At 41.6% G+C, this 9446-nt stretch overlaps 1 protein-coding gene across 1 annotated transcript in view; it reads left to right on the top strand.

Annotated features, from left to right (window-relative positions):
* The window catches only part of pkn1a (protein kinase N1a), a 39351-nt gene that overhangs the window by 9045 nt on the left and 20860 nt on the right, over window positions 1-9446 (top strand). The window lies entirely within an intron of this gene.

Raw genomic sequence — 9446 nt, 5'->3', positions numbered from 1 at the left:
CACACACACACACACAGAGTCTCTTGGACACATTTCCTTTCTTGTGCGCCTAAGCAGCGCGAAGAAGACATTGTTTTGACTTCAGGTGGAAGTTTGTATCCAACCTTTGCACTCAGATCCCTTCACAGTGAACAGATCCAGGAACAGCTCATGACTCCATATATTTTCGTGCTTCTCATTAGGAGTGCCAAACCCAAACTGACATCAGATCCACCCTTCAGTAAATCAGCCTCGCAGACCCATTTCTATCTCTTCACTTTAGTGAACACAGGAGTGAGTTTCAGTGCTATCAGTGTCATTGGTGCTGCTCTGCAGGGCTGTCTTTCCATGAAGCTCATGTACGCAGATACCCCAGACCTGTCAGAGCAATTACCCAGACTTCTCTGCTTGGGCTGCTTTCACACACACAGACACTTATCTGGTCTAATAATACACATACAGTGCATGCAAACTTCTCACAGAAACAAGTACAGCCCCCTCAGAGTTTGGTTATCACATGCTGGATTATGCATCTCTAACTTCTATCTTTTTCATCTTGACTAACATTTATTGTTTTCATTGGCACCAACATCTGCGTAACATTTTGTCATTGAGCTCAGCCTCTGTTATTCAACCACTAAACCGTAAATGCTGCATGACTACTGATCATCACTGTCTTCATCTGCACACTGCAGCCTGTATCAGCAGAGGCTGCTGTGGTGCTGGGAACACTGGTAGTATCGGTTCCTGATCTGTAGATATAAATACACTTCTGTTTTTAATGTAGTTTTAAACTGACATTGTAGCTCAGACTGTTGTAATTGTCATAAACCAGAAACATTTGTAACAATTTTAGACTATTTCATTCTCAGAAATGTTCAGAAACTCTAAATGAGACATAACACAAAGAGTTAACTCATAGCCACTTTGAAGACATGCACAGTTGAATCATTGTGAGGTTATTGTATAGTTTAAGACCCTTTAAATAAATGAACTCTCGATCATTGAGTGCACTTATTGTTACGTTCATAAGTGAAGGTGTGAATTTGGCATGTTGCTGTCCTTTTTGCTGCTTCCCTGTGTTCATCTGTAACAACGCAGTGTGAAAGCTCGTATTACTACTTCAACATAATTTGCTTAGATACCACACACACGCAGCTTAGTGCACACCAACACAAACTAAACTACATAATGAGGATTATCACAGTTGAGCTGCAGTTATGATTGGACACTATAATTAAACTAATTGAAGCATAATCTATTTTTGTTCAGTGTTTTCCTGCAACCTGATTAAGGCTGCAACTATTGATTAGGGCTGCATGATATGGTAAAAACATCATATTGTGATTAGTTGGACAGACATGATTTCCTAAATCATCTTCAGATGTGTTGTTTTGTCCAACAGTCCAAAAATCCAAAGATATTAAGTTCACTATCATATACAACAAAGCAAAGCAGCAAACTAATGTTTGGCATTAAAAAAAGACATTTATCATAACGTTTGCTGGATAATTTTCGGTCGATCTATTAACTGACTAATTGTTGCAGCTCTAAATATGTCTGATTAGTTGTCTTATTTTTTTCTTTTTTTCAAAATGTAAATTAGTGGCTACATTTCTGATCGTATCTAAAACCTACTGGAATCTTAAAGTCCTACTCTGATGTGATTAGCATATAAATTGTCTTGTTGCGTAAACTCCACACTGTATCAGTCCAGTGTTGGATGAGAGCACTCGATTGATTTCTCACCTTTAAATCTCCAGACTGTGTGGGTTTATAGTTCATTTTAATGATTGTTCTTCGTGCTCCTCTCTGTTTTCACCAACAGCTGATCCAAATGACTAAACCCGTTTCATCTTTCTAACACAGTATCCGTGTTTGACTCTTTGTGATGTTCTGGTGTGTGTTAAGAACCAGTGTTAGGAGAAGCAGGGGTTTCTGAGACAGAGCCGGCATACTCACTCAGTCCTCCCTGAATAAGTAGATCTTAAAAAATGTAGCTGCTTCGTAAAGCTAAATATTCCACTTGAGGCCCAGTTGGATTCAGTTCAAACTATGAGTGAAAAGGTTGCGTTTGTGGTCTGTCTACTCAGCAGAATCAGAGCCGCTTGTGTTAGCTCCTCCCACAGCATGTCGGCCTTTTTAATGTGAGTTGGCCTGAGGATGATTGACAGCTGTTGGAAATCCTCAGTGACTCAGCAGGGTAGGGATTGGAGAATGACTGACTGACAGGCGTCTGCTCCTCTCACTAAACTTGTCTTTAACAGATTGTGATTGACAGACGGCCTGCTGAGCTGAGGGTCCTCCCCCTGCTGGTGTGAATGCCTCCCAGTGTTTAATCTGTAGAGAATAGAGCAGTGGGGAAGCTGTTTGTTCCTTTCCTTTGCTTCCTTTTATCTCTGTTCCAGGAAAGGTTAGTGGTTATGGATATGGAGCCACTTCACCCTGGACAGACTGTTTACATTCCCACCTGGGGATGTTTGTCATTTAAACATCGTCCTCTGTCCACTGAGGTCTCTTTATGATTGATCCAGGCCGTTGTGCTCTCTAAACATTTACAGGCTCCAGGCTTGAGACAGTTTACATTCAGATGACTTCTTACCTGTAGTTGTGTAGAGATAAACTATTGATTAAAATGTCTTCTCAGAGGCTTTCAGAGGCAATATATAAATTACAAAAGCCCCATGGCAGTGTCCCAGAGCCCATGGTGATCAATTTAAATGTCTTGTTTTGGCTAACCAGAAGCCCAAAATATAATATATCACACATTATTCTTTAAAGAATATCGAAATGATTAACTGATTATAAATATAGTTTCAGTCTTCTAATCAACTCACTGACTTGTGTTTCTGTTTCTGTCTATTTCTGTGTCTTTGTATCTGTTACAGAGCCAGGCAAATATAGTGGCCAATATTTTTGCGTCCAGTATTGATATTTATGTTGGTGGGTAAGTACAAAGAAATTGCAGCACATAAATGAAGCTATGTTTGAGGTAGAGCACGAGTCCGCTCTTCAACTTGGAGACACAACTTTAAAACTCTAGCACGTTTAGTAAGTTGTAAAGTAGACTCTGTGCAGGCATGGCCGGGTCAACTGACACAAATTAATAGAGAAGTAATTGTTCCAGTTTGTTAGTAGAGATCCAATGAATGGTTACTTCTTCTCCTTCTAGTTTTAGATAAACTAAATAGACTGTCTTCTGTCCACCAGACCAGATCAAAGTCCCAGTGTGCACACTTGAAGACGAATCAGCATCTTGATTGATGATTGTGATTTCTCTTATGAGGCCCAGGTGAGGTCGGGATCATTCACAACCTGTGTGTGCCCGTCCTAAGATAATCAGTAACCTAGTATTTATGTGCTTTAGAGCAGAATGTATAGTCCCGTCCCCCCGGTCGGTCGGTCGGTCGCACTGATTGATTTCAGTCAACCTGTCATCTTAAACACACAGGCAGCAGATCCCAAACTATTTCATCTAATTTAATGATTAACATTTACACTGATGTTGACAAAATCAGATAAATATTTCCTCTAAAATGTTGTGCCTCTGATGTTGCATGCTTCATGTGATTAATATCTGTAGTGGCTTTGTTTGTGCGTGAGCAATAAACCAGCTGAAAATCAAGAACTCCGCCCAAGATTTGCATAACCAAGCAGCAGCTTCCTGACACGTGAGGCTCAAAACATGTCAGGAGAGAGAGGGAAAGAGATTTAAACAAACCCTCTCCATTTTCTCTAGAAGCACATCAAATAAAAATAATATAATTGGACACAGCTGTTGTGTGTGTTAACACTTCAGCCCCGTTTTCATTTGTTATAAGAATTCATAAGTGGTGTGTAAGATGGATGAGTTCGGCAATCATGTTTGTCCTGTCACTATAAAGTTGGATGCAGCTCAAAGAGTACAGTTTCCTCCACTGCTGCCAAACTGTCAGCTTCATACAGACCTGAACTGAAGAGGTGAAGTGGCCAATAGGTGGGAAAACAATGGCTGTCAGGTTGAGCCAAGTTTATGTATCGAGATCCAGCTGCCATAACAGAAGAAGGGATATTCTTAAATTCAGTCCAAAAGCACCTCGTGTTTTTCCGTACAAGGGTGGAGGTGGCGAGGCTAAAGGTTAAAGTTGGAAGTTAATGTGGAAACCAAAAAAAAGAGGAGATCCACTGGTGGTTCTGCTTTAAAACAAGGGGAAGGCGGGGAGAAGGAGGAGGCCAAGACGAGAACAACTGGGGATTTTTAGTCAAGAGGAAGATGGAGAGTGAAGAAAGGAGGATAGAGGGAGAAGGGAGGTGATGTAGGAAGGTCTGGAGGTGGTAAACATGGTCCTGCCCTAAATCTCACGACTGTGTTTGTGTATGTGGGTGTGTTTGGGGAGCCTTTTATATTTCTGCCTCCTCCTGCTTCTGGTAACGTATCTCGTGTAGAGCCGAAACCATTAGATGAATAAATGCGTCCCTGCTCTTCTTCCTCCCGGCCCTTTTGTTGGTGCATTGCCTCGTTTCTTGGTGCGTTACCACCAAAAACTGTCACTCGCACACAGAATAGGGTGATTTTAGGAAACTCTGCCTCTTGTTTGTGGTGCTTCATGTGAAAAGCAACAGCTGAAAAGAGGCTGGAGAAATACATGAAAACTGCTGTCTCTTACTGTAAATGTATAGAAGATTCAGTCAGTAACCACTTTCATCTTGCGCTACTCTTGGCTGGCTCCGTTGGTGCACATTGTAGAGTTGCAGTGTGGTTGCTGATTCATTGTTGTTCTCTGCCCCATTTCTATCTCCTTCCTTCTCTCTCTGCTTATTTGCCTGTTCTGTCTGCTTCAACCCCGTGACCCTCTCGGCTGTGCCTCATCCGTCTCTCTCCTCCCTCTCTTCCTGTCCCCATGTTGCTCTCTCTTTGTTTGCCTCGTCTGTCTTTCCCTCTCTTTCAGCCCCTCGCTAACCACTTCTCTCTGTCTTTCTCGTGAGCGTGACTAGACAAACTGGCTTTTGCTCTTGCCAATGTGTATTTTTTTTCCCCAGTCTCCGTTGCAGATGGTCCACTGGCTGATGATTGCCCACTTGTATTTGAGTATTACGGCGCTACTAGCAACAGACTTGTACTGTACCCACAAAAATAATGTGTTCCTGAAAATGTTTTGATTACTTTTCATCTAGGGTCATAGGATTTTCCCAGCGCATAAAGGCCTGTGTTAAACCAACATTTCCTTTGAAGGAAACAGTAAATGTTTTGGTTTTATTTCTCTCTTCCTCCTTGTCCAATCTATTCCCGTTCCCTCTACCTGCTTCTCTGCCACACAGTCAGTCAGTTTGACAAGGAAAAAAAGGGAATTTCCCTGCAGGTTTATCTTTGTGTCCCATGTTGCAGTGGAAGACCCCTTTAGGAAATGATGTGCAAGTTACTGTAAGTCCATTAGAAAAACCATTTGCAGACTCATGCCTCTGTCATGCTGTACTTGCTTATGTGTGTATTTGTAAGAGAAAACTACATGCAGCCTTTTACATGACATAGTCGGTGTGTGCGTGTTTTCCTGAGCACCAATGTGGCATTTTATTGCCTCTGCCTGTGTGGCTAGGAAGGAACTTGTAAAAAAAAAAAAAAATCACACCATATATTTAGTCAGCATGTCGAGCCTATGTGTGTATCTGTTTTTGTTTTAATGATACGATGAAATTAAAGGGGAACTCCACCAATTTTACAGTCTGAATACAGGTCTTTCAATAAATAAAAATTCACTGGGTCTACAACAGCAACATAATTCATCATCTCATTTGTTACTGGAAGGAGTCATCTATCCATTCGGTCAGTATAAAGAGGGAATTACCAATATTGTCTCATTTGCATGAGTCTTTGCTGTAAAAAGAAACGTTACTAGAAGCATTTCTTTCTTCTTCCTCTATTATTAGCTGGCCGTGAGCTTTGAACACGGCCAGAGCTCGTCTGTCCTTCCTTCTCTCACAGTAGAACAACTACATAAAGCCAGAGTCGACTGGACTGACTGTACTGTAGCCAGAAGAGTACACAGATCACACCCTCTACAATCACACTGGCTCTGTGGCCTTTCTCCCCGAGAGACATGTCCTCATGTTTTACTGGATAGTGAGAGAGGTATTTTGTGTGTGTGTGTGCGTTCATTAAAAGTGAGTATCTGTCCTCCTATTTTTGTCCATGTCATGTACGCTTACACGACCACGCCTCACCGTGACCTCTGTGTGGACACTATCTCTGTACTGAGCGCTCATTATCACTCCGTAGGAGAACTCCAGGCATTGTCCTCACAGTGGAGGACACACGCACACACACAAAACTGCACTTTAACCCACGTTCTGTCTTGTCCTTCTTCGTCCAGCCCTAGGCTCCCCTACGCTGCTCACACAGTCTGATTGAATTAGCCTCGCTTGGCGCCGTTATCTATTGAATTAACTCGTCCTTACTTCCCCGGACACCGCTGCTGAATGTTCCTCCCTGAGCTAGTTCACTAACAAGCTGTATGGGATGAGTCATTTATTGCCGTTAGCTGTCGCCATCTTTGTAGTGTGACACTGGGTCAACAACTGAGGGATGAAGCTGAACGTTGTGTCGTATCAGCTGTAACCGCTGTGCTCAGTTCATTGACGAGAGTCAAGAAGAAGAGCGTGCCTGTTTCTTTGTATGACGTGACGATTCATCTGCTGTAGCTCAATGCATATGTGTGTCAGAACATATTCTATCAACATCTGCTCACAGTGTTTACACCAACAGTGTGTCTGGAGTGACAGGAGTTCCCACATGTTCCCACCAACTCAACAAATCATCCTGAAGTGACTGTGACTGGACAACCAGCTGCTCTGTTTGGACCAGAGATTGTTTGATTGGTTTAAGTGCTGTACACAGTGGATCGACCTAAAAGGACTTATTCTGTCGGTGTGTTGAGCCTACTGAACTCTGTCTGTCAATCTGGTTTTCTGACTGCATAGTCCCAGTGTCCCTGACAATCTGGATATATTCTAACTAGAGGTGGGAGCGGTATATTCATGGGAATGTAGCATAAAGCTTTTAATCAAAGAAACCACCTAAATATTACCACAAGATTAAATGTCTACAGCCGTCTTTGTGGCTCTGTGACGCTGTGTGTGAGCAATGCTTCGAGGTAAATCCTATTGTCACTATGCTCACAATAACAATGCCAACACGCTGTTGCTAAGCAAGTGTAGTGTTTACCATGTTTGTTGTGTTGTGTGGAGGCATGCTAACATTTGCTAATGAGCAATAAACAGCTGAGGCTGGTGGGAATGTCATTATGATTTGAGGTTTATGAATAAATACCTGCAGAACTCAAGTATTTAACCAAAATGGAATTGAAATTTTCAGGGGATCACCAAAGTCAGGAGGATTAATCCTCTTAAAAACATGAATATCTGCAAAACCTTTTCATGGCGATGAATCCCTTCAATAGTTGTCAGGACATTTCAGTAAAAGTAACAGTCAACAGTCAGACATTTCCATCCCAAGAGCCATAATGCTAATACGGCCGAAAAGTTACCCAAATGATCATACGCTACCCAACATACGTTTAACTGCCCAGTCAAATAAATAGTCACAGTCTGGCAACACTGAACACCCGACAAAGCCTGTACATGTAAGAATAGTGAAGAAAGCATCTTATCAGTAAATACTCTTTATCTCGTGGGGCATTAACTGTGGATCTCTGCTTAAAGTCAGAATGGTGATGTGGATAAGAGGGTGTCAGTGGAGAGCAAGAACTCAAACAACCTCTTTCCATTTCAGTTACACAATCAGTTTACCATCTGACACTCAGTCACTTGGCAGCAGGGCTACAGCTCAGCAGACACACAACAATCCACAGTTATACTGAAACAGTCCAACATTTCATCAGCGTTTCTTACAGTGGCAGGCGTGGATCACATGTACACTTTACACAGGGAGGTGGAGGTGGTGGATGGAGACAGAGAGGATCAACTGTGTCGTATTAAAGAGACGTCGTGGTTGCAGTAAGCCTTCTCCTCCTCTTCACCTGGCTGTTGCTCTTGTATATGGATCGAGAGGGGGTCACAGCCTCCGGGCATCCAAGACCAAAAAACAAGCAGTCAGTCACATTGACAACCACCATGAAAGGTATATCTTTTAGTCTTATTCAGACGAGAGACTCTGCTGAAGCTCTTCTTCAAAGATTCTCAAAGATATTGAGGGTTGTGCCTCACAGTGATGGGTGAAGGTATAAACTTTGAGTATTGTGAGATGTTACGGTACCATTTTTTCCTTCCAGATATAAATTCTGGTACCTGAACTTTGGTTGATCCTTTTTTTTAACGAGCGTATACTACTGTGCCTGTATGATTGCTGTCATTGTTGTATGGTCTGGCTCAGGTTAAAGCCTTTGTCAGAGTAGGACGGGTCATTACTTCTCTTATCTAGGGAAAAAAATGGCAAATGGGGCACTGCTCGGACATAACAGGGTCCTGTTTCAGGGGGTAATACATTACGTAGTATTGGACCGGAATTTAAATTTGATCCTAAATCAAGGAGCCTTGAGTTTTAAATAAAAATAAAATAAACATAAATATCTTTTGTCTTTATTGCATCACACAGTACCTGATTTTATTAACAGAATGAACAATTTATATGATGACAAAGTGACTTTTCCCAACATGCATCATGAGCTCTTCCACCAGAGTCACTACCTCCCTGGTTACCAGCCAAACGTCCTAGAAAATTCACTTTTTACGTATCAGATTATTAGAAGGCTACCAGACTTGTGAGCCAGTAAATTTACTGTTTTCAGCTGCAATTTCAATTCAATTGAATTTTATTTGTAATAGCGCCAAATAACAACAGTTGTCTCAGGACACTAGTCTAGATCGTACTCCTTTATAAAATGATTTAGAGACCCAACAGTTCCCACCATGAGCAAGCGTTTGAACTACAACACACATGCTAAATTAAATGCATTATGTATCAGGTTTCATCACAGCTAGTAAAGAATGATTATCCATAATTCGTTGTAAAGCTTTATAATGGAGTAATATCTGCCACAGACTTACAGTCTTGGTGCCTGTTTATAGTCAGTAAATTGTGCAAGTCTGCTAACTCTAAAGTCACAGAGCCTGTTTTAGATTACAGGAAGTAAAACTCCGTCTTCGGCTGGTGTCACCTTTCTTCTTATCTAGGTTTAACAGATCTACTGAGGAGTGCAAAGAGATGAGTCAGCTTCATGTGGAAAGACTAACAAACCACAAAATTACTGACACAATTAGTCCTCTTTGTGCACTCAAATTCCCCTGCTATGAAAAGAAAACATACACATTTCCACTAAACCGGACTATTTTTAAGAGCTCAAAACTTGTCAGCGGTCACACTGTCAAAACTATTCTGCATCCTTTTCTGTGCAATAAGCTAAGTTTCCCAGACATAAAAGTTTTGACTCTCTACAGAAATCCAATCCCACCCCTAATTAACACTGTTTAGAAAG

The sequence above is a fragment of the Morone saxatilis genome, unplaced genomic scaffold, assembly GCF_004916995.1.
Source record: "Morone saxatilis isolate NCDOM2014 unplaced genomic scaffold, NCSU_SB_2.0 Contig17, whole genome shotgun sequence".
Taxonomy (NCBI): Eukaryota; Metazoa; Chordata; class Actinopteri; family Moronidae; genus Morone; species Morone saxatilis.
The sequence above is the reverse complement of the archived record's forward strand: the minus strand, read 5'-3'. Positions and strand labels throughout refer to the sequence as shown.